At 42.3% G+C, this 24,140-nt stretch overlaps 1 protein-coding gene and 1 long non-coding RNA gene across 6 annotated transcripts in view; one reads left to right on the forward strand and one right to left on the reverse strand.

The window, feature by feature from the left end:
* Positions 1-24,140, reverse strand: part of RIPOR2 (RHO family interacting cell polarization regulator 2) — a 214,405-nt gene that overhangs the window by 124,626 nt on the left and 65,639 nt on the right. The gene's annotated exons all lie outside the window — the stretch shown is intronic.
* Positions 263-23,628, forward strand: LOC112579654. The gene is made up of 3 exons (XR_003103950.3): positions 263-610; positions 2,727-2,797; positions 23,548-23,628. It is a non-coding gene; the product is annotated as an uncharacterized LOC112579654 (long non-coding RNA).

Raw genomic sequence — 24,140 nt, forward strand, 5'->3', positions numbered from 1 at the left:
GGAGCAGAAGAAAAAGTCACTGTGACTCTAAATGCAGTACGTGACCATGGCCATAACCTGGAGCAGTGAGGGGATGAGCTGAGCTTCCTCGTCAGGGCAGCTCTCTCTGTCTCTCTCAAATTATTGCACACGGGAATTTGTAGTTATTAATCAGCATGCACATTTCAAAAAAAAATTTTTCCTCTTTAATTGTGAGTTCAGGTTGCCCATGGAGAAATTTTGTTATGACTGAGGGGCCTTTATTTTGAGGCACTGGGCTCCCCTTTCCTCTACTCTCCATCCTACTCCCTCTGGTTCCTGCTCTCAGATTTCTCTTCAGCTGAGAGGTGTTAAAAAACAATCTATGGTTTGTTTCATCTCTTCACGATTGTGTCAATCCCTCTTACCTACCTCTTCAAAATAAGACTATTTTTTTTTCCCCTAGTGCTATATTGGGTGTGACAACAGGTTGAAAATGCCACCCACCCTCTCTCAGACCACAAACAGAGCTGAATCAGTGAACCTAGCCTTATAAACAAGGGCGTAGACCAGAGGAGGAGACCAAGACGTGATGAGGCCAGAGGAGGAAAAAGAAAGCAAGAAGAAAAAGCACTGCAGCTTCTAGTGCGAGGTGAGCAGAAAGCAGCCAGCCCTTCAAACACACAGGAATCAAAAGTGAAAACACAAGCCTCATGAAACTGTCCTGAGTGGGGAGGTTCTGAAAGTCATTTTCTACTGCAGGTTTGAGAGACTTCTTCCATTATCTTGAGCTGCCCAAGAGCTATAAACCAAAATCCCCAAAAGTTCAGCCTCAGTATAGGGGAAGGGTCTCAGTGGAAAGGGTCTCCGTGCTCTTCAGATAACCTTCCAGTCAGATTTTGTGAAGTAGTTCTGTTGGGCCAGCCTTCTAGTCATTCCGTCAGCGAAGAAGCAAGCAAATTTGGAGAAAATGGGTCAGGGGTAAATAAATGGATGTGAGTAGGTAGGCTTTGTCCTGTGTAGACGTGGCAGAAACAGTATAAATGTCAACTTCCTGTCTGCTAATATCATGAAAACCTGGAGTAGTGGTGGGGTGACAGGCAGCTGCTTTCTGAACCACCTTGAGGTGGAAGAAAGGCCCCCAGAGGTTAGCGAGAGTTGAGGAAGACAGTCACCTTTGCCCTTCGTGGGGGCAGGGGGTTGCAGCATCAGTCCACCGCATGGAAGGGTAGCCACTGGGAAAATGTTAAACTCTCAGCTGATAGGTGAGATAATTTCTCATAAAATTTCATCCAAAATTTCATCATTTTAACAAAGTACAAAAAAAAAAGAGGAGGTGTCAAGGACTGCATGTGGTGGGGTAAAGGGAGTGGAGGCGGAAGTTCTACTTCTTGACCTAGATGTGACCTGGTGGCAAAACCTGCACATGCAGCCAGCTGCCTGGTTAGTACACACGGCTCGGGTGTTATGTTCAGAATCCTATACTCGTCCCTGACGTTCCTGCGGAACAGAGTGCTGAGCCAAACACCAGGTGTTCCTGGAATAGCACCTGGTAGTGTTTCTTTCACTGGACTGTCTCTAAGAAAAGCTTTTTGCAAAAGTATGAACTAATATTGATTACAGATATTATCTGATAATACTAATTCTGTTAAGCTCCTGTTTGGACCAGGTAACTCTGTGAGGGGAGAGATAACGTGTGTTTAAAAGGAAGATTCTTTCTCTTTTCTTCCTCCCTCCCTCCTCACCCACAATCCTTTCCTCACCCTTGGGAAAATTTGGGCCCTGTTTTAGCTTTTGCACCTCCCTAGGATCTCATGGTTTTCTTTATGATGATAATTCTAATGCCAGTGAAGGCATGTTTCTCCTAAGGAATTGAGGAGTGTCTGTCACTTGTTCTTCCGAGTTTTTGATGAGGTAATTAAGAGAGTTCAGTATGACTGCCCTCAAGTTATCGATGGGCAGATTTAGGACAAAGGATCTAGGTCCTTAGGCAGCAGGCACACGTGATGGGCAGAGTTGCTAGAGCAAGTCAAAACACTTTCAAAAAACAGGTGAGTCAAGACTGGGGAAGCCATGCCAGAGAAGTTTTCAAGGGATGACTGAACTCTTCCACAAACATGAAAAAATATTTAACTAAAAAAAAAAAAAAAAAGCCCCACTGTGGAGATATCTCACAGGCAAAGGGGACAGAGTTGGGTGAATAGAGTTTGTTGCACTGGGGCTGATTTCTCAGAAATCTTTCATTTGCTATTCTAACCTCTGATGTGTCATAGTACATAGCACAAACAGACAACTCTACACAAGCATAGAAGCTGCAGGATCTAGGCCATATATTCATTTTTAATCTAGTCTGTTCTGCTAGACTGGGAGATTCCCAGAGGGCAAAGGTCAATAAAACCTTGGCATCTTCATTTCAAGCCTAGTAGGAACCAGTGTTCTGCAGACATTTTCTAAATGAGTGAGTAAAGGATTCCCTGAAGTTCTCTGATCTCACTGAGATCAGAGATTTTAGAAGGTTCCTATCAACATGTGGGAGGACCCCGGGAGAGCAGTAGGTGGGCACTGGGTCATGTAGTGTTAGGATGGCTGGGAACAAAGCTCTGCCCATGAACGAACTTTACCCCACTTCCCAATTCAGGGTGGAAACACACGAGACCTGATCTGGTTTTGAACATTTGGGAGAACCTGTGTTGCAGACCCTGTGCCCTGGTGACAGAGGGACTGATTTTTCTCATGTAAATTAATTGGCTAATCCATGCATTTTACAGTTAAATAGATGTCTTACACAAGGTTACCTGTCAACCACTGGAGGAGACATCATCAGATTTTATTGACAAAGGTAAGACTTCCATAAAAGGATCCCCTTCATGGTGTTTAATAAGGAATTCCAGAGCAAGTGTTTATAATAAATATTCCTCCACCACTTTGCCTCAGACTTCTGCCCCTGTAGTTCTTTTTCTTGGTTCCTCTCTTCTTTTTAAACCATAAAATAAAACTATATAAAAGACTCTTAGTAGAAATATTAAAAACTGGTATAAGGGTAATTTCGTGGGAATGTTATGAAATTTTGGTGAGAAAAAGTTCAGACCTTCCTTCCTTCCTTCCTTCCTTCCTTCTTGTATTTTCTGGATAAGATTTTCGCTGGCCCCTACCTAACACACAGACTACTCTGCTTCAGTAGTAATATTTAGTTCCCTTTTCTTTGTACTCACTGGGATAGATGGCACATGTGAACGGAACTTGTGGTAAAAATAACCTTGCCACAAAGGACTCCACCCCTGCTTACCTTCCGCTGGATCTAGTGGTAAATATGTAGTGAGTGGTAAATGGGAAGTTTCCTGTATTCTGCAGTGTGCATTGCCACACCACTGTCTCCAGTGGAATGAGCTAGAATGAAAAACGTATGCCTCTTTTGAAATGTGGTGAGGCAACACTGAATTCAGAAATAGGATGACTACATTTTCTGTACTATATTGCACTCTTTTGCACAATATGAAAGAACACAACATGAGAAACCAACAAAGAAGGAAATAGAACAACTGAGGTTGTTGGCTGGGCAGGCTGAAAGGGAAAGAGCAGAAAATTAAATGCTCCACCTAGCTAACATCCTCTTGTGGGTGTTATTTCTGTCTCCAAGGCTCTGAAACGTGCCTCTTGCCCATTATTCTCTCCCATCATCCATCCATTCATCTGTCCATCTATCCATCCATCCATCCACCCAAGATTCATTGGGCACCCTGCCATTCTAGCTGCTGGGAACCCAGACTATCAGTGACATGCTGGTAAAGGTTAAAAACTAGCTTCTGGGTGGGGTGAGGGGGAGCTGATTGGCAGTATTTGTTGATTTTCATAGTGGAAATACCCCTACTGTGACTGATTTCAAGTTACCAACATGGATGGCATCACTGAACTCAAAGCTGGAAAGTGACACACAGTAGCACACCATGATATTATGTTTTAATCCTACAGGCACAATAGATGCAGAAACCTCAAGTGTACAGGTATTCATTAGTTATATGGGGGTAACTAGGAAGTGATAAGTTTTGGGTAATTGTTAAGTTTGTTGTCAATATATTCAATTGTACATTTATGTAACTTAACTTGATATAACAGCTGTTTGTAACAATCAGCTCATAACATTTTTGAAAATTTAACAATTGACTTTTGCTAGCAGGCCTGAGTTGGCTCTAGCATGACACTGGACAGAGAAATGTAATGTTGGCTGTCTGCTTTGTGAGAGCCTTTTTTGGTCTGGGAAAGAAGATGTACACATATGTAAATAATTAGTAACCCTATACCTGATCTGGTGTCACAGCAGGGGAAATGCTGGGTATTAGAATTAGTGGGGAAGCACAGTAAGACACTCCCCGCCACCTGGAATAAAATTACCTTGAGGAGAGGGTGGTGACCTGAATTCAACACAAGCACCAGAATACACAGAGTGGGGTTGGTTTGAACTCAGCATGTGGCTCTTTCTTTTTCAATAATATTTTCTATCTCTACTCAGTGTCTTCAGACCTAAACACCCTGGTACAATTGTTATCCTTGGCAGGGTGTTGACTGGGCAATGGAAAACAAGCCAAGACACCCCAGCAGGGTGGGTGAGTACTGGGGCGATCAAGGACCCCTTACTGGGTGATCAGATAAGAGGCGTCATCTGTTGAACTGTGCAGGCCCTGTCTCCAGCAGTGACATCACATGGCAACAAAATGAACAGCATAAATTGGATTGATGACGTCTTCCAATTCCTACAATTCCTGGCATTGATAGCAAAATTTATGCCCTTTGGAAGGAGAAAGTCCCTGAGATTTTTGATAGTTTGTGGTAGCTGGCCAGAACTTAAGGGGTTTCCTCCTAATGTGGCATATGTGGACTTAATAGCTGGAAAAAAAAAAAAAACAACTAGGAGCTGTGACCGTCTATATTCTGATTTAGAGAGCAGGTTATAAGTGACAATCTGCCATGTGTGTGTACGTGCACTTAGAGAAAAAGATGGTAGCCAAAATGTTAACAAGTGATTCCCTCTGGATGACAAGTTCTGCAGAGAGGGTTTACTTTCACTTGCACAATTTAATAATTCCATGTTGTTGTTTTTTTTTTTTTTTTGCAAAAATTAATCAGTAGCTCAGTGGGTAAAGAATCTGCTTGAAGTGCAGGAGACCCGGGTTTGATCCCTGGGTCAGGAAGATCCCATGGAGAAGGAAATGGCAACCCACTCCAGTATTCTTGCCTGGAAAATCCTATGGACAGAGGAGCCTGGTGGGCTACAGTCCATGGGGTCGTAAGAGTCAGACACAACTTAGCAACTAAAGAGAGAGAGAGAGAAAGACAAGTGAGGTTAAAGATGGAAATTTAAAATACAACCATAATCCCAACAGCTGGAAATAACCACAGTTGGTATTTTGGTGCATGACCTTCTAGACCTTCTCCTATGCATGGTATTTTCCTTTGTCACCTTTCATCAGCCTTAGGCTAGACTGTCTCTATTTCCTGACCTGCACTTCTGAGCACTAAGGGCCAAAACAGTTCATACTATTATTGTAAACTTTTTAATACAGTAAGCCCTTCATCTCAGCTCACACATTGTTTAAAGATACATCTCTACTCAAGAGGGAGGAGATAAACTTATACACATAGCTGATTCATGTGGTACAGCAGAAACTAACACAACATTGTAAAGCAATTATATGCCAATTTAAAAGATGACAAAATAATAAAAAGATACATCTCTAATCAGCCCCTTTTCATTCCCCACAGCTATTTCAAAGTTTAAGTCATTCTTTGTATCTTATTTCTTATTTCAGAGAAAATACAGACCATCTGTACATTAAATAAGTATTTTTCACACAATGTAAATTATTCTGTAAATACTATTTTATAAATCTTTTTCCTCTTGCAATAGATGATGAATATTTCTTGCATGACTGCAAATAGTCTCCTACAATGAGATTTTATAATAATTTTTGAAACTTAAAAAATATTTTTATTATTTTAAAAGCAGTACATGCTCATTGTAGAAAAATTAGAAAGTACAGCTAAAAGGAAGAAAAATGAAATACCTATAACCCCATCTCAGATGTAACCAACTGACATAATTTTATATATGTCTATTTTATTAAAATACGTTCAGTCACTACAAGGATATGTTGTACAGCACAGGAAATATAGCCAATATTTTATAACTTTAAATGGAGTATAATCTATAAAAATATTGAATCACTATGTTGTACACTTGAAATTAATATAGTATTGGAAGTCAACTATACTTCAATTAAATATATATATATGTAAAACTACAAGAAAAAATAGGTCCTGTTAGGCATCACTCTATGTCATTTTTGATATATGAATCTTATCTCATTGAATTCTCATAACACATTGTATAGTTGCTATTATGATGACAATCTCCATTTGCTAGATGAGGTGACCCAGGTTCTAAGAACTAAGTATACTATCTAAATTTGCATCACAGTAACCAATAGAATTAGGATTTGGATGGAGGCAGTCTGCCTCTGGCGGAGAAGGCGATGGCACCCCACTCCAGTACTCTTGCCTTGAAAATCCCATGGAGGGAGGAGCCTGGTAGGCTGTAGTCCATGGGATCGCTAAGAGTCGGACACGACTGCGCGACTTTACTTTCACTTTTCACTTTTCACTTTCATGTATTGGAGAAGGAAATGGCAACCCACTCCAGTGTTCTTGCCTGGAGAATCCCAGGGACGGGGGAGCCTGGTGGGCTGCCGTCTATGGGGTCGCACAGAGTCGGACACGACTGAAGCGACTTAGCAGCAGCAGAAGCAGCAGCAGTCTGCCTCTGGAGGGTGAATTCCTAACAACTCATCTACAGAGCTCTAAGCTTATAGAGAACATCTTCCCATGTTAAATATTTAATGAGAAATATTACTTTAATATTAGCATGGAAGCATATACACTACCATATGTAAAACAGATAGCCAATGGGAATTTGATGGGTGATGCAGGGAGCTCAAACCTGGTGCTGTGTGACAACCTAGAGGGGTGTGGGGACAGGAGCGAGGTTCCAGAGGAAGGGGACATACGTATACCTATGGCTGATTCATTTTGATGTGTGGCAGAAACCAACACAATATTGGGAAGCAATTATCCTTCAATTAAAAATAAATAAATTTTGAAAAAAGAAGTATTACTTTCTATGTCACGCTTATAGAGATCTATTATACCCCACAATCAGACAAATACTGAGTTTTGTTTACACATGGTTGTTTTAAGATTTTCATTTTCCATTCATAGTTATGTGCAAAATTACTTATATGCTGTGGATAAATTCTCAATTCAGCTTCTTCCAAATGGTTAACCAGCCCTCCAAGTTTTATTCATTGAGTAACCTTTCTCCAGTGATTTAACTGCTACCTTTGTTCTTGCTTCTATCTTCTCTTGCTTTCCCTGAAACTTGTTTTATTTAGTATTTGCTATCTCTCCTGGATCTTGAAAATCTGAACTAGCTTTGAGTTTTCTGTATATTTACTTGGTGAATTGATTGCTATACTTGTTCATTCAATGATACTTGAATGAACTACTGAATGAACTACTTGAATGAATACTATGGAATACAACAGTAAATAAGATTTTAAACATCTCTAGAGGCTTAAAGTCTAGATTTATTATGTGCCAGGCAATGTTCTTAATGATTTAGAAATATCTCATCTAATCATTATAACAAGGCAATAAGGTAGGTACTTTTTTTTTTAGTCTCCAGTTTTCATATGAAAACATAAAGAAGTTAAGTAGCTTGCCTAAAGTCTCTTAGCTGGTAAGTAGGGGGTTGGGGTAAGTCAATAGTCAATTTCCATTTAATGCAATAAATGTTATTTATTATGGGGAAGTACAGGGTTCTGTGAGAGCTCTTAGCAAGGGCCATGAGAGTCAGGAAAGACTTTCAGAGAAAGAGACATCCAAATGATTCCTAAAGAATGAAGAGTAGACTGAACAGAGACTCCTGATGGGAACTGCGAGTGGGGAGAGGGAGGTGGGGGTAGAAATTGTTAAGCTGGAGAGAGCCACAGTATAAAGTCCTAGAAAAGAGAGCAACAGAGAATGTTATGTACTAGAAACTGAAAGAAATGATGTGTGGTTGGGACAGAGGGTGGGGTAAGGTAGAAGGGACATGAAAGGTCCTGGGGTTGGAAGGGTCAACACAAGTACATCATCTTGTGAGTCCCTTTACAGAAATCTAACTGCAGTTAAATATCAGAGGAGACAGAGAAGGGTTTCAAGTAGGAGAAAGGTTAGCTGCTGGGTAGAGGATGGATGCCAAGGAGGGCAAGAGTGTGGGCAGAGTCAACTGTTTAAGGGTTCTTGCAACAATCTAGGTGAGAAATGATGTTGCTTGTAGAGTAGTAGAAATGAGATGAAGAGAAACAAACAGGTGGATTCAGATGTTTCCTCTAAAGGAGTTTGACTCCTTGAACTTGTTTCACTGTTTAGAGAAACAGTGAAAAGAAGGGGATTCAGTGATTACAGTCTGGCCCTTGACTTAACCTAGTAATTCTCCCATGTTACCATCTACGGCTTTGGTTCAAATGCAGATAATAAACAGACTAGACTTCCCTGGTGGCTCGGGGGTAAAGAATCTGCCTGCCAATACAAGAGACACAGGTTCGATCCCTGGATTGAGAAGAACTCCTGGTGAAGGAAATGGCAACCCACTCCAGTATTCTTGTCTGGGAAATTTCACGGTCAGAGGAGCCTGGAGGGCTACAGTACTGCTGCTGCTGCTGCTGCTAAGTCGCTTCAGTCGTGTCCGACTCTGTGTGACCCCAGAGACGGCAGCCCACCAGGCTCCTCCATCCCTGGGATTCTCCAGGCAAGAACACTGGAGTGGGTTGCCATTTCCTTCTCCAATGCATGAAAGTGAAAAGTAAAAGTGAAGTCGCTCAGTCGTGTCCGACTCTTAGAGACCCCATGGACTATAGCCTACCAGGCTCCTCCATCCATGGGATTCTCCAGGCAAGAGTACTGGAGTCGGGTGGCATTGCCTTCTCCGGGACTACAGTACATGGGGTTGCAAAAGAGTCAGACATGACTTAGCAACTAAACAACAAATAACAACAAGACTTAATATGCAGTGGAGAAAAGATAACTTGTCTAGAGTTACACAACCCAACATCCTCCTTCACCACTCACTGAACCCTTACTGAGGGAGATCTGCAAAGTTTATAGATGTGGGAAATGTTAAGTACATTATCTCTAGTGGTGGGATTAGACAAATTAAAAAAAATTTTGCAGCTTTATTGAGATATGTTTTGTTTACCATAAAATGTACCCATTTAGGGTATTTGGTTGAATGTTTTGGGTATATTCAGAGTCGGCAACCATTACCACAACCTAATTTTAGAACACATTCAATATCTCAAAAAGAAACCCTGTGCCAGTAAGTAGTCACTCCCTATTCAAGTTTTTGCACTTCACCCAGCCCCAGGCAACCATTTAGCTACTTTCTGTAGAAATGGTGGGATTTTTCTATTCTGGACATCTCACATAAATACCATCATATAATATGCAGTCTTTTGTGGTTTGCTTCTTTCACTTAGTGTAATGTCTTCAAGGTCCATTCTTGTTAAAACATGTAACAGTACTTCATTCCCTTTAATGGTTGAATGACATTCCATTGTATGAATACACCACGTTTAATTTATACATTTATTAGTTAGTAGGTATTTGAGTTTATTCTACCTTTTGAGAAGATTGCAGCCATGAACACTGACTGTATACCTTTTTGTATGGAACTGTGTTTTCCAAAGCCACACCATTTTATATTCCCACCTGCAATGTGTGATAGTTTCAGCGTCTTTGCATCTTTAATACTTGCTATTGTCTGTCTTCACATCCCAGGGGGTGTAAAGTGGTATCTCACTGTAGTTTTGGTTTGCATTTCCCTAACAACTAATGATGTTGGGCAATTTTTCATCGGCTATTTGTAGATATTCTTTAGGTAAATGTCTAGACAAATTCTTGGCCTATTTTAAAAACTGGGTTATTTATCTTTGCAAGCATTCTTTACATATTCTAGACACAAGCCCCTTATGACATATGTGATTTGCAAGTATTTTCTCCTTTTCTGTGGGTTATATTTTCTTGATGGTGTCCTTTGATACAGGAAATTTTATATTTTGATGTAATTAAAATTTTTCATTTGTTTGTTTACCTGTGCTTTATAAGAAACCATTGCCTAATCCTTTAGTCATTAAAGGGTTTAAATCCTTTAATGTTATTAAAATTTGTTCCTACCATTTCTGCTGGGAAATCTGTAGTTTTAGCTTTTACATTTAGGCTAAGGTCCAAATTGAGTTAGTTTTTGCATATTGTGTAAGGAAAAAGTCCAACTTCCTTCTTTTGCATGTGGTTATTCAGCACCATTTGTTGAAAAATTCCCCATCTGAATTGTCTTGGCATGCATACTTTTATTCTTTATACTTTCCTTCCCAAAATTACAAAAAGACAGAAAGAAAGACCATCAAATCCACAATTCTCCTCCTTTTAATAGAAAAAGCAGTAGCTCATTAGAAACAGCATATGATCCAAACATTTCAGTTGAGTTGGATTTAGCTGGGGATCCTTTCTGACATAAGATCAAGTCATTCCTTTATCTTTTCCTCCCTGTGAAAACAGCTAGTCTCCTCTCAAGTCCTGCTGTTTTAGAGTTTATGAGAGCAGAACTAAGCAACACTGAATTTCGGCGTAAAAGTAAAGTGAAGCTCCTTAAAAATAGCTAATAATTTCCTTAAGAATGTTATGTGTCAGATATGTGGGAGAAGTTACTCTTGTGCTGGGGTAGGAAATAAATGTAGTTTAGCTCCAAGAGTTATTTGATTATAATGCCAATTTTAAAATCTTGTCCTGGTTTATGGAGAAGCACATAATGTTTGGTATTATACATTTGCCAAATGAAACTTTAAATGCTTAACTCCCTCAGAGGACATTGCTGGTAGTATTGTCAACTGTGTCAGTCTTTGGTGAAAGTCTCTTGGTAACAGGTAACACTGTTAATGGTTTCACCCAGTGAGATCTTTCGGGAAAAAACTTAAGGAAATACTCTAGGAGTAGAAAAACTACATACAAAGATATGTTATTTACTATAGGCAAAAATGGAAAAATATCTCAATGCCCAAGAAGCAGATGAGGGATAAATAAACTAGGTTCTACAGTGAAATAGAACCCTAAATAATAACTGCGGTCTGGTAGTCACATGAATGCACATACTAAAGAATGTTGAAGTGAGCAAAACAGAATTTGCACATACACCTTAATTGAAAATGGTCTAAGGATGGATGGATGCTGACAAAGCTTAAAATTAATATAATATTAAAGACCATTTGATCTTTTTGCACAGAAAAAAGTCTACTTGAATGTAAAATGGAAATAAAATTCTTTCTGAAAGCCAAAATAAGCAACTTTTATAAGCATAAGATAAGTAAAACAAAATAAATCTCTTTTTCTTAGTTATTTCCCAGTTTGTCAAATCCTTATTTTGATACCTAGGAAAAAAGAATAAAACTTTGGAAAGAAGAAAGTAAAGATTTCTCAGAATTTGGCTATTGAGAATTCTCATTCCCAAGAAATGCAATCCATGCCTCAATGGAGCATTATTTCTTTGATGTTGATGAATTACATTAAGAATGTGTCTGCATAGAGTTTGGGGTGAGAAAGAGTTTCAGTTGGGGATACAGGGAGGTATGCTAATTTACTGGGGCTGCTGTAGCAAAATACTAAAACCGCAGAAATGGATTCTCTGCTGGTTCCGGAGGCTAGAAGTCTGAAGTCAAGGTGTTGGCAGGACTCTGAGGGGAGCCTATTCCATGCTTCCTCCCAGCTTCTGGGGACTCCCGTCAGTCCTTGGTGCTCCCTGGCTTGCAGACACATCATTTCAATCTTTGCCTCTGTCGTCACATGGCACTCTCTCCCTGTGTCTCTGTATCTTCTAAAAGGGTATGGATTACAGGCCCACCCAGTATAACCAATATAACAAATCCAGTATAACCTCAATTTAACTAATAATACTTATAATAACCCCATTTACAAATATGGTTACCACCTGAGGTACTGTGTTAGGACTTCAATCTCTTGGGGAAGACAAAGTGGGTGATAGTTTTCAGTCATGCCTGACTCTTTGCATCCCCATGGACTGTAGCCTGCCAGGCTCCTCTGTCCATGGAATTCTCCAGGCAAGATTACTGGAGTGGGTTGCCATTTCCTTCTCCATGGGATCTTCCTGACCCAGGGATCCTGCATTGCAGGAGAGTCTTTACCATCTGAGCCACCAGGGAAGCCTACTATTAAGAGACATTTCTAAGTTTGAAGACAGGTCAACTTAAAAAGTATCAGCAGATACATGCTTGACGTTATCTTATAATCTATAGACAATACAGTAGAATATGTAATGAATCCATACACCTTTTCCAAAGGAATACCCAAGACAGAAGGGAGGACAAAATTCAACCCTTAACAGGTGGCCATGGAAATAATTTAACTAATATATTATTCTGATTCATTCCGGAATGTTCTCAGAACAAAATCTAGGCCCATGACAGGTCCTAGGAGTATCTACTCAGGAAAAGTAGTTGGTAATGGGGAATTAACTCAACATTCAGAAAACTAAGATCATGGCATCCAGTCCCATCACTTCATGGCAAATAGATGTGAAACAAAGGAAACAGTGACAGACTTTATTTCTGGGGCCTCCAAAATCACTGCAGATGGTGACTGCAGCCATGAAATTAAAAGACGCTTGCTCCTTGGAAGAAAAGCTATGACCAACTTAGACAGCTTATTAAAAAGCAGAGACATTACTTTACCAACAAAGGTCCGTCTAGTCAAAGCTATGGTTTTTCCAGTGGTCACGTATGGATCTGAGAATTGGACTATAAAGAAAGCAAAGCACCGAAGAATTGATGCTTTTGAAATGTGGTGCTGGAGAAGACTCTTGAGAGTCCCTTGGACTGCAAGGAGATCCAACCAGTCTACCCTAAAGGAAGTCAGTCCTGAATATTCTTTGGAAGGGATGATGCTGAAGCTGAAACTCCAATACTTTGGCCACCTAATGCAAAGAACCGACTCATTTGAAAAGACCCTGATGCTGGGAAAGATTGAAGGTGGGAGAAGGGGATGACAGAGGATGAGATGGTTGGGTGGCCTCACTCACGCGATGGACATGAGTTTGAGTAAGCTCCGGGAGTTGGTGATAGACATGGAAGCCTGGCGTGCTGCAGTCCATGGGGTTGCAAAGAGTCGGACACGACTGAGCGACTGAACTGAACCGAATGGGGGATTGGTCCTGTGAGAGTAGGATGGATTGCTCTAATAGACTGCTGACTATTCTTCCTGAGAGGGTGGCCTCACTTCTGGCTGACCAAGGAAATAATGGTTAAGCCTGATGCATGAAGCCAGATGGATGCTATCACAGGGGAGCTTCTCTTTCCTTGATTCTGTATTTTCACATAGAGGGACACACAGTAGAGAAATGCCCCTGTCCTCATCCCGCCCTCATTCAGCCTTCTCAGTGGAGGAGGAGTGACTGAGCTGATCGGTGAATTTGGAAGATGGCTCTGAGCATGCTTCAACCATCCTCTTTGTCTCCTCTTTAGAGCCAGCTGCCTCTATGTCCTCTGTTCTTCCACACACTAAACTGTCCTAGGGCAGTGTCCCATGGGGGGAGGCTAGCAGTTGTCCAGTGCTGCTTATGACCGGGCAGGTAAGTCTGCCCAGTTCTGGGGAGGAGGGCGGATGGAGATTAACCCATCACTTGGCCAAGAGATCTAAGCCACACTGTCCAACCTGGTCTTTGTCTACATTGGAAATGTTTCTGCATTTCCTGTAATACAGGTGTTATTTTGATTTTCTTCTGCCTATTTTTTCTATCTAAGTTTCATATGGTTCTAAATTCAGAGGGGGCGGGGAAAGATGCCTCTCTAGGTTTCTTGCACCTCCAGAAAAGGATGCACTTAGCTCATCTGCAGATGCTCCCTCTGTGCCAAGATACCAGATGCGACAGACATAAGGGAAGAATATGGAGGATGCCTGTTTATTAACCTCCATCTCCCAAGCCCTTCCTCGTTTCACAGTCATGAGTGAGGGGCAGGATGTGCTAAAGCCCCGAAAGGGGCAGTGGTGAGAATAAGAGGATGCTTTGTCCATTTCTAGCTGCTTTTGTGCCCATTTATCAATCAGCAAACATTTAAGGAGAGTCTGCTCTGGGCAAGGCGCCATCCTAGTCCCCACTAGGAACACAAAGAACCGTAAGGCAAACAAAGTCCATCCTCAATAGATTTACAGTCTTGTTGGAGAAACAAGGCACATAAAAAAGACAAGTTACAAAACAAGACAGGATGTGGTCAGTGCCAGTGAGTTTTACAGGCAGTAAAAGAGCCAGGAAAATTCAGAGGAAGAACACTATGGAACACTTTGAACTGATAAGAAACTAGGGAGACTTGTAGGAGAAGGGAGTATTCCAGGCCAGGCAAACTGTGTGTGAAAAGTTAGAATGTTCAAGATATTTTAGTAAGCAATTGGAGCAAGGTTTAAGGAGTCCCTGCTCTGTGAAGCCAGGGGATGAGGTGGATACAGGATAATGTGGTTGTCAAGAGACTGGGCTCTGAAGCCAAATGTGTAGACTGGAACTCCAGCTTGGACTCATCAGGCAGCTCTAGGGCAAGTCATTAAAGTCTACAAGCTTCAGTTTCCCCATCTGTGTGCTAGGTGCTGAGGTTACAACACTAAGTAACAAAAGTCCTATTTAATATTTTGTGCTTACTGTATGGCAGGGGTGCTATTTTAAGAACTTTATGTATTAATTTATTTAATCCACAGAGTAACCCAGGAAAGTGGATGCTTTTATTAGCCTTGTTTTATAAATAAAGAGGGCTTCCCTGGTGGCTCATATGATAAAGAATCTGCCTGCAATGCAGGAGACCAGGTTCAATCCCTGGGTCGGGAAGATCCCTGGAGAAGGGAAAGGCTACCCACTCCAGATTTCTTGCCTGGAGAATTCCATGGACAGAGGAGTCTGGCAGGTTACAGTCCATAAGGTTGCAAAGAGTTGGACACAATTGAGCAACTAAGACTACCACTATAAATGAAGAAAATGTGGTCCAGAGAGGTAAATCTCCTTGCTCTAGGTCTTACAGCCCACAAGGAGCAGAGGCTGGATGCCCACCCGAGCAGTCTGGTGCCAGAACCCATGCTCTTAACTCATTGTGTGAACTGGCCTTTGAGGTGGAGGGTTCTCAAAGGGTGTGGCAGGGCAATATGCAATGGCATACATAGTGTGGTAATGACCTTGAGCACCAGATAAGGAAAATAAGAATATCTTGCAACTGGAATTCTTTTCCATCTACTGTTTTGCTGGTTAAATAAGTTGCTTTGGACTTATAATTAAAGGTTCCATGTGGCCACTGAAGGCCTTGCAGGAGAGACAAATAAAAAAACTATTTTAGGATTGTTCTTTTTGTGACATAAATTGTGGTTTGGCGAAAAGAGAGTTTGGAGGTAGCGGGCACTAATTATAAGGGATGATAAGGCCTGTATCTAGGGCAGGGGCTGTGGGAATAAAAACTAAGGGAATAAAAACCTATTTGAAAGATGCTAAAAGGAAGAATATTAGCATCATTTAACAATACTTAATATACTAGTCTGTCATAATATTTATGACAGATACAGAGTTGTGGTTTTTAAAGGACTCTGCAATCTCTAATTAATTAATCTATTCAACATGCCAAGAGACATCGTTAATTGTTAAAGGAGGCAGTTGATCTCAAGAAAGCATACTTTTCTTTCATAGTCCATCTTTTTATTTGGTTTTCATGGTATGATACATTGCCTGAGAGAGGTAAGAGAAAAGAGACTTCATGTTTGCTTACTGTGCTGAGTTTGAGGCTACTTAAAGAATAGCGTTTGAGAAAGGGTAACCTAGAGCTAAAACAGGAGATTGTCGATGGGTGGATGTAAAAACGTGACAATTCTGGCCACATTAGTTCTATGAAAACCTCACAATTTAGAGAATGAAGTACATCCATTAATCTTCAAGAGCAATATTAGAAAAGTCAATAGCTGCATTTGCTTGATGTTTTAGGATTCAGTGGTCTGGAAATGGAAGAATGGTTCATAATACCTCTGTTCTGTTTGAGGCCAGGTGGGAGAGAATTTGAGCTCCAAATTCCACTGGGGCAGGAATATCTAGTCCTCCAACATTTAACCCCTTCCTTGGTTGGCTCTGGAGACCTCAGTAGAGGAGGCCGAAAGGTTTTGTGGGTTCGGACACGAACATCTTTGGGGGAACCATCATTCTGCCTACCTTGGAAGGAGAAACCTTTAGGTCATTCAGTCCAGTTAAGACGGGGAATGCTTTTACAAATTATCTGCAGATCAGTGATTTTTCAAGACTGCTTTTATTGTAAAATAAAACATAAAGAAAAATATGCAAAACAAATATATAGCTAATGAATTAGTATAAGGCAAATACCACTGTAACTTCTACCGAGGTCTAGAAGTTAAACTTTGATGGCCAATGCCCAAACCCCTTCCTCCATATGCCCCTTCCCTACTCTAATCAGTAACCTTCAAAATCACTCATCACAATTCTGGATAAATTAATTTTCCTCTGTCTTGCAAGAGTTTCAAACTCTAGAAATTTGTAGGATCTCTGATTGTCACAACTGAATAAACTGAGTACTTGGAAACTTTTACATGATCAACTGCAGCAGGAAGAAAATGATTGCCTCATGTACAGAAACAGAATGGGATTAGGTGAAAGGCACAATAAGCAATATATAATCTTTCTTTTTCCTCCCTTGGCTCTGGTACAGTTTCTTCTCTCTAGCTATGGAGAAGAAATAGAGCCTGTGAAGTCATGCTTCCCATCTCAAGTTCTTTGTGCTTTAAAGAGATCTTGAGGCTCAAGATCTTAGCCTGGGACCCCTGAGGCATCAATCAGCACATAAAAGTCAGATGGACAGATTGCCATCAAGCTTTCTGCACAACCCACACTAAGGCATCTTACAAAGCTCCTTATATAATGGTAGCAATAATAATATAATTAAAGTATATATATGATTGACTGAATGATTCTTTCTGGGAATAAAGCACTCAGTGGGGCAATTTCTTGGGGGAGTGGGAGTGTTTTTCACACTTGAGCTACAGAACTAAGTCACCACTGGGGAAATCACAAACCAGATATTTCATTGTCATTATACAAAATCTGCATGGAGTTTTATTGTCTTATCACCCTTATTAATATGGCATTAAGTTTACCAAATTACCTAACTCTAGCCCCAAATGTTTTGTTTAATACTGTGTTTTTGATTCCTGTATCAGACAGCTGGGATGCCATGTGCTGGGGCCCTGTCGAGATAGGAAATTATACATTTGATGATTATGAAATTGGGCTTGATTGATTTAATCACCGTAATCACTGGCATTGTGCAAATATGCAACCGGGAGGTTTTCATTCTGACAATTATGTACGATGAAGTCATGTTACACGGGAGGCTCATCCCTGTGTTTATTTCTGTCTAAATGGGAAGGAGGATGGAGAACTAGGCATGATCCAGGGTACAGCACTATTGGGTGAGTCCACAGCCCACAGCCCAGGATAGATAAGTTCAAGTAACCAGCTTGATGAAGTCACTGCGCTGTACCTGGCTCCCTCTGGATTTGGGATGCAAAGATTTTGTATCTAATTCAGTATGTGATTATGCCATTACCTCTCAAGGAGGATTAAAGGGCAGAGTATCTGGCACATAGTGGGAGCTCCCTGAGGTCTGCTTCTTTTCCCATGATGAGTCCTTTGGGGGAGTCCAGGGGTGGAGCTACTCCAGACCATCACCCTCCTCTGTAACCACCTGTTACCCTGAACACCCTGGGGAGAAGCCGGCTGGAGGGGCGTGAGTGCTTTCCTCCCTCCTGGCACTAGAGATGGTTCAAGTTATTGACCAAAGGAGTCACTGGGAAGTGGTACAGAATCAGGGGAGCTAGTCAGTCTTTGAGAAAGGCTTTGAGGAAAGCCAGCAAAGCCTAAGCCAGTCTCATCATTATCAATCTCAGAACTCTGGCTGGGAAAGAAGCATGCTGCAGCTCGGGAAATTGGCTCATTTTCACCGTGTTCTGGGGAGTGATTTGGAAGGAGGCTGTGTGTGGGAGGGTGGAAGTGGGCACTGAGAAGAGAGAAGGATGCGGGAGGAATCCTGGGACTAAGATATTGCCCAAAGGTAGTGTAACGGACAAAGACACCTGGTCCACTGCCACCACGCACAGAATCACAGTGGAAGGGAGGAGGACTCTGAAGACCACCTGCTCCAACCCCTTCATCTTGCTGCCGAGGGACTGAGACCTGGCGAGAGTGATGAGGATCACACAGCTGACAGGAAGTTAAGTGGTCCTTACAACACAGGTCTCCCTACATGTCTTGTACACGTTGCCCAGGTGACTTGCTACACTTACAAATTCGTTTACAACATCTAATTGGCCCCTCACAGCAACAAAAGATCCTGCATGCTGCACCAAAGACCTGAGGCAGTCGAATAAATGAATAAATAAATATTAAAAACACATATAATTGCCCTTCTTTTAACTGGCATCAAGCTTCCATTAGGGCAAAACTTTGCTGCATGAATTAAAGAATATACTAGTTATTTTCCTGTGAGCTAATATGAGATCTAATTTAATCCTCAAGGGAGCTCTGTAGGTAGGTATTTTCATTATTTTCTTTTATGGATGAAGATAGTTGAAGATTCAGAGAAGGTACATGATTCAGAGATTAAATGTCAGGCCCTTGAATTGGAACCCAGGTCCTCAGAGTCCCCCAAGCCCCACATCTCAGCAGCAAGACCCCAGCCCTGTGACACGCAGTGAACTTTCATACTTCACACCTTGACCCCACACATCCAAGGTTGACTTCAATTGCTGTTCCTATATTAAGGATTTGTATTCAGCTATCAAGCAGTAGCCCAAGGATTCTGAGCTACTACTGGCGCCAAGACGGAAGGCGAGCTCTCTCTCGCTTGAGGGGAGCATCTCTGGGGTATTTTCAGTGTCTCCTCCTGATAAGGTCACTCCTTGCTGAGCAGAAGCACTTTTTATACCCAACCTCCAGCCAGACAACCTGTGGATTAGAACCTCAGTCTGTAACAAATCCTTGTGCTTGCAGCTATATCAGTGGTTCTCAGCTGGGGCGATGGTGCTCCCCCAGTGTCTGGAGACATTTTTCATGGCCAAAAATAGCAGGTGGGGAATGGAAGGTTGCTACTGGCCTTTAATGAGAAGAGGATAAGGATGCTGCAAAAACAAGCAGGACTGAGGTGAGGCAAGTGAAGCACCTAGGATGCACGATTTAAGGAGGCACTTACTCTCAGAGTCATGCAAATGATGGACCAATACTTGCAGGTCCCTGAAAGCAAGTGCCTCCTTAAACTGTGTGCCACAGATGTCCCACTTCCTGCACCCCAGTCCCTGGCCTGCCATAAATAGTAGGCTGTCTTGATGCACAAGACAGCCTCCAGCAACACAGAGTTAGCCAGCTAACCTGCCGTAGAGCCCAGGATAAGAAACCCGAACTACATCAAGGTATCAATTGCCTGAACAATACTGAATAGGGTTACACCTTTCAGAGACAGTGCCTTTGACTCCTGGCTGCTTCTGCAGGTGGCCAGTTACATCAGCTCATTGCTTTTCTTTCTCTTCAACCAGTTTCCCATCATTCAGTTCAGTTCAGTCACTCAGTCATGTCCGACTCTTTGCAACCCCATGAATCACAGCACACCAGGCCTCCCTGTCCATCACCAACTCCTGGAGTTCACCCAAACCCATGTCCATCGAGTCAGTGATGCCATCCAGTCATCTCATCCTCTGTCGTCCCCTCCTCCTCCTGCCCTCAATCTTTCCCAGCATCAGGGTCTTTTCCAATGAGTCAGCTCTTTGCATGAGGTGGCCAAAGTACTGGAGTTTCAGCTTCAACATCAGTCCTTCCAATGAACACCCAGGACTGGTCTCCTTTAGGATGGACTGGTTGGATCTCCTTGCAGTCCAAGGGACTCTCAAGAGTCTTCTCCAACACCACAATTCAAAAGCATCAATTGTTTGGTGCTCAGCTTTCTTTATAGTCCAACTCTCACATCCATACATGACACAGGAAAAACCATAGCCTTGACTAGATGGACCTTTTTTGGCAAAGTAATGTCTCTGCTTATGAATATGCTATCTAGGTTGGTCATAACTTTCCTTCCAAGGAGGAAGAGTCTTTTAATTTCATGGCTGCAGTCACCATCTGCAGTGATTTTGGAGCCCCAAAAAATAAAGTCTGACACTGTTTCCACTCTTTCCCCATCTATTTCCCATGAAGTGATGGGACTGGATGCCATCATCTTAGTTTTCTGAATGTTGAGCTTTAAGCCAACTTTTTCACTCTCCTCTTTCACTTTCATCAAGAGGCTCTTTAGTTCTTCTTCACTTTCTGCCATAAGGGTGGTGTCATCTGCATATCTGAGGTTATTGATATTTCTCCCAGCAATCTTGATTCCATCTTGTGCTTCCTCCAGCCCAGCGTTTCTCATGATGTACTCTGCATATAAGTTAAATAAGCAGGGTGACAATATACAGCCTTGACGTACTCCTTTTCCTATTTGGAACCAGTCTGTTGTTCCATGTCCAGTTCTAACTGTTGCTTCCTGACCTACATATGGGTTTCTCAAGAGGCAGGTCAGGTGCACTGGTATTCCCATCTCTTTCAGAAGTTTCCACAGTTTACTGTGATCCACACAGTCAAAGGCTTTGGCATAGTCAATAAAGCAGAAATAGATGCTTTTCTGGAACTCTCTTGCTTTTTCCATGATCCAGCGGATGTTGGCAATTTGATCTCTGGTTCCTCTGCCTTTTCTAAAACCAGCTTGAACATCTGGAAGTTCGTGGTTCACGTATTGCTGAAGCCTGGCTTGGAGAATTTTAAGCATCACTTTACTAGCGTGTGAAATGAGTACAATTGTGCAGTGGTTTGAGCATTCTTTGGCATTGCCTTTCTTTGGGATTGGAATGAAAACCGACCTTTTCCAGTCCTGTGGCCACTGCTGAGTTTTCCAATTTTGCTGGCATACTGAGTGCAGCACTTTCACAGCGTCATCTTTCAGGATTTGAAATAGCTCAACTGGTATTCCATCACCTCCACTAGCTTTGTTCACAGTGATGCTTTCTAAGGCCCACTTGACCTCACATTTCAGGATGTCTGGCTTTAGGTGAGTGATCACATCATCATGATTATCTTGGTCGTGAAGCTCTTTTTTGTACAGTTCTTCTGTGTATTCTTGCCACCTCTTCTTAATATCTTCCCATCATTAGCAAGTTGTATACAGAGCTTTTGAGAGAACCTAGGTGTTCCAGGGCAACAGCTCTCAAATTTTAGCTTGCATCAGAATCATCTAGAACTTGTTAAACCGCAGACCTCTGGGCCCCACCCCAGTGTCTCTGATTCAGTAAGTCTGGGGTAGGGCCACCTGGAAATGTCATTTTTGCACGTGCTCCCAGGTGATACTGTTACTTCTGGTCCATTGACCACAGTTTGAGGACCATTATTCTAGGGCCTGGTTATGCAGAGTGGTCCAGGGACCTGGGAGTATCTGATCACTTGGGAGAAATTCAGATGTTCCAGCCCTCCCCTGTTGAGCTGCTATGGGTAAAAATCTGAATTTGCAAGTTAACAGATCGTGCACATTAAACTCTGAGGCGCTGGCCTCAGAAGCAGTGGTTCTCCCTTCTGGTTGTGCATTAGAACAACCAGAGGAAGCTCTTTGACTTACTGAGTGAAGAACTTTTATTCACTATTCTTTATGGGAGGGGCAGTTTTGAATCACTGGGTGCGGGGGTGGTGGGGGTGGGGGGATGGGGGAGGTGAGACCCAGTGTACACTTGAATTGTCAGGGCACCCACTAAACCACCAGGCTGCAGTCTAAGGTGGACGGAGAGGTCCAGGACCAGTGCAAGGATGGGTTTCGCTGACAAGGTTCCCTGTGACCTGCCCTGCCCTACTCTCCAACTTCACCTCCTTTCACTCTCTCTCCTACTTGCTCTGGAGAAGGCAATGGCACCCCACTCCAGTACTCTTGCCTGGAAAATCCTATGGGTGGAGGAGCCTGGTAGGCTGCAGTCCATGGGGTCGTGAAGAGTCGGACATTACTGAGTGACTTCACTTTCACCTACTTGCTCAGCCAAGCATCTGGCCACTGCCCCTCCCCTATTTCTGTTCTTCCACCCTTCTGAGCTCACTCATCTCAGGACATTCCTACTTCAGGCTTCCCTTCCTGGAGAGACTTCCCCAGAGTCCCCTCCGACCGATCCCAGACAGCTCCTGGCTCCACTCTTTCTCTCCCACTGCCCTATCTGATCTTCTTCAAGGACTTGTTACTCTTACTAGGTGAAATTATCTATTGATTACATGTTTATCATCTGCCTCCTCCACCAGAGCAAGACAGAACTGCTTCACAGAGTAGGTGCTCAGTAAGTATTTGTGGGATAAACAAAATGAATTAGTTTGGGCATAGTTTTAAGGCTCAGAGTTCAAATGCCTTTTATAAGAGAGACAATCTTTGAAGTTCCTGGGTAGGAAGTTTGGGAAAAGAAGAGAGCTGAGGCAGGGAAAGCATGGAAGCTTCAGGGGAAAGAGAGGGCATAACCAAAAGGCCCTGTTGTTGGTGAGAGCAGAAGGAACCATGAAAAACAGAAACAGCTAATCTGGATGTTTACCTTGTGAGGGATGTGTTGGAAATCCCTTACTCCTTTTCTCCGACAAAGTCTTCAGTAGAGTCTACATCACCCAATAACAACTTTGGAGGGGAGAGGATTATTATGTTGTTGTTGTTTAGCTGTTAAGGACTATTTGGGGGAAACTGAAAATTATTCTGAATTCTGCATATGGATTGTCACAGGACTAAGAATGGAGGGACAGATTTCAGGAAGTGAGAACAAAGACTGAGGAGAGCTAGTAACCGGGCCACTTCTCAAATACAAAGCCCTGCCCTTTCTCCCATGACAGGTAAATGTGACCCCCTTGAGGAGGAGCCCGAGAATGTGTTTAATTTAAAGTTAGAACAGTAATCTGTGGGGAACCACACATCTCTCAGGGTATAGCTTCCAGGCCCACATGAACACCATCCCTGGGTATGAAGAGCGAGCAGAGAGAGACTGGTGAACCCCGGTGTGGCTATGTTTTTAAAGAATGGTGGGGTGGAGAGAAGGGTAGAAATTCTGAAGGTGGGAAATATTGGGCTGATTGTCAGGAGAGACAAAAAGGTAGATTTTAACTGAGTCTCTGGTGTTATTATATGGTGGTAAAGAGCCCACACTCTGCAGTCAGATGACTGTGTTTGAATTCTGGTGTCATTATCAATGAGCTGTGTGATCTTGAGCAAATAACATAAATTCTTGAAGTACCAGTTTCCGCATCGGAAAATGGAGATAATAATAGTACCCACCTCATGCTAGTGTGAAAACCAGATGAGATAATCCATGTAAAGCTCCTAAAACAGTGTCTGGAACATGCTCCAGTCTACCTATGACTGTATCATTGTTGTTTTGCAGTTGTTACTGTCGCCATTCCTGTGGCCGTGGTTGTTGAAGAAAATACTAAAATGAATTACTAAAGGAATGATTCGGACTTAGAAGAAGCAGCAAAGACCACCAGCAAGGGTAGCATTCACCATACTTCATCATAATTTCAGCACAGACTCTTTCCATTCAGAGTAGACACTGGCCAGAAGCAATGACATGGGTTCACTAACAAGAAGCCAGCCTGACATCATTGCTTGATTTGCCAGGATGACTTAGATCAGTGGGATCAGGGTGACCTGTTGCATCTGGATTCAGCAAATCACTGATGAACACTTTCAGCATATCCCCATGGACAAGATGGGGACGTCTACTGGATGTGGGGATGATGGAGCCGGTTATGACTGACTGGCTGATGCCTACCTGGCAGGATCCCTGGCAGCCTACTGTGGCTCTCTCCTATCCCTTTCAAAATTTTAATCAATGGCTTAGCATGGGTATTTTGCAACTCTATTTTTGGCAGCATTATTTTTCATCTTATGTATCGTTAAGAGAAAGCCCTGGATACAATACAGATGAAAGGAGAGTTGCTCTGATGAAAGGGTCAGATGAGAATGGGGAGGACG

The sequence above is a fragment of the Bubalus bubalis genome, chromosome 2 (assembly GCF_019923935.1).
Source record: "Bubalus bubalis isolate 160015118507 breed Murrah chromosome 2, NDDB_SH_1, whole genome shotgun sequence".
In the NCBI taxonomy this organism is placed as follows: Eukaryota; Metazoa; Chordata; class Mammalia; order Artiodactyla; family Bovidae; genus Bubalus; species Bubalus bubalis.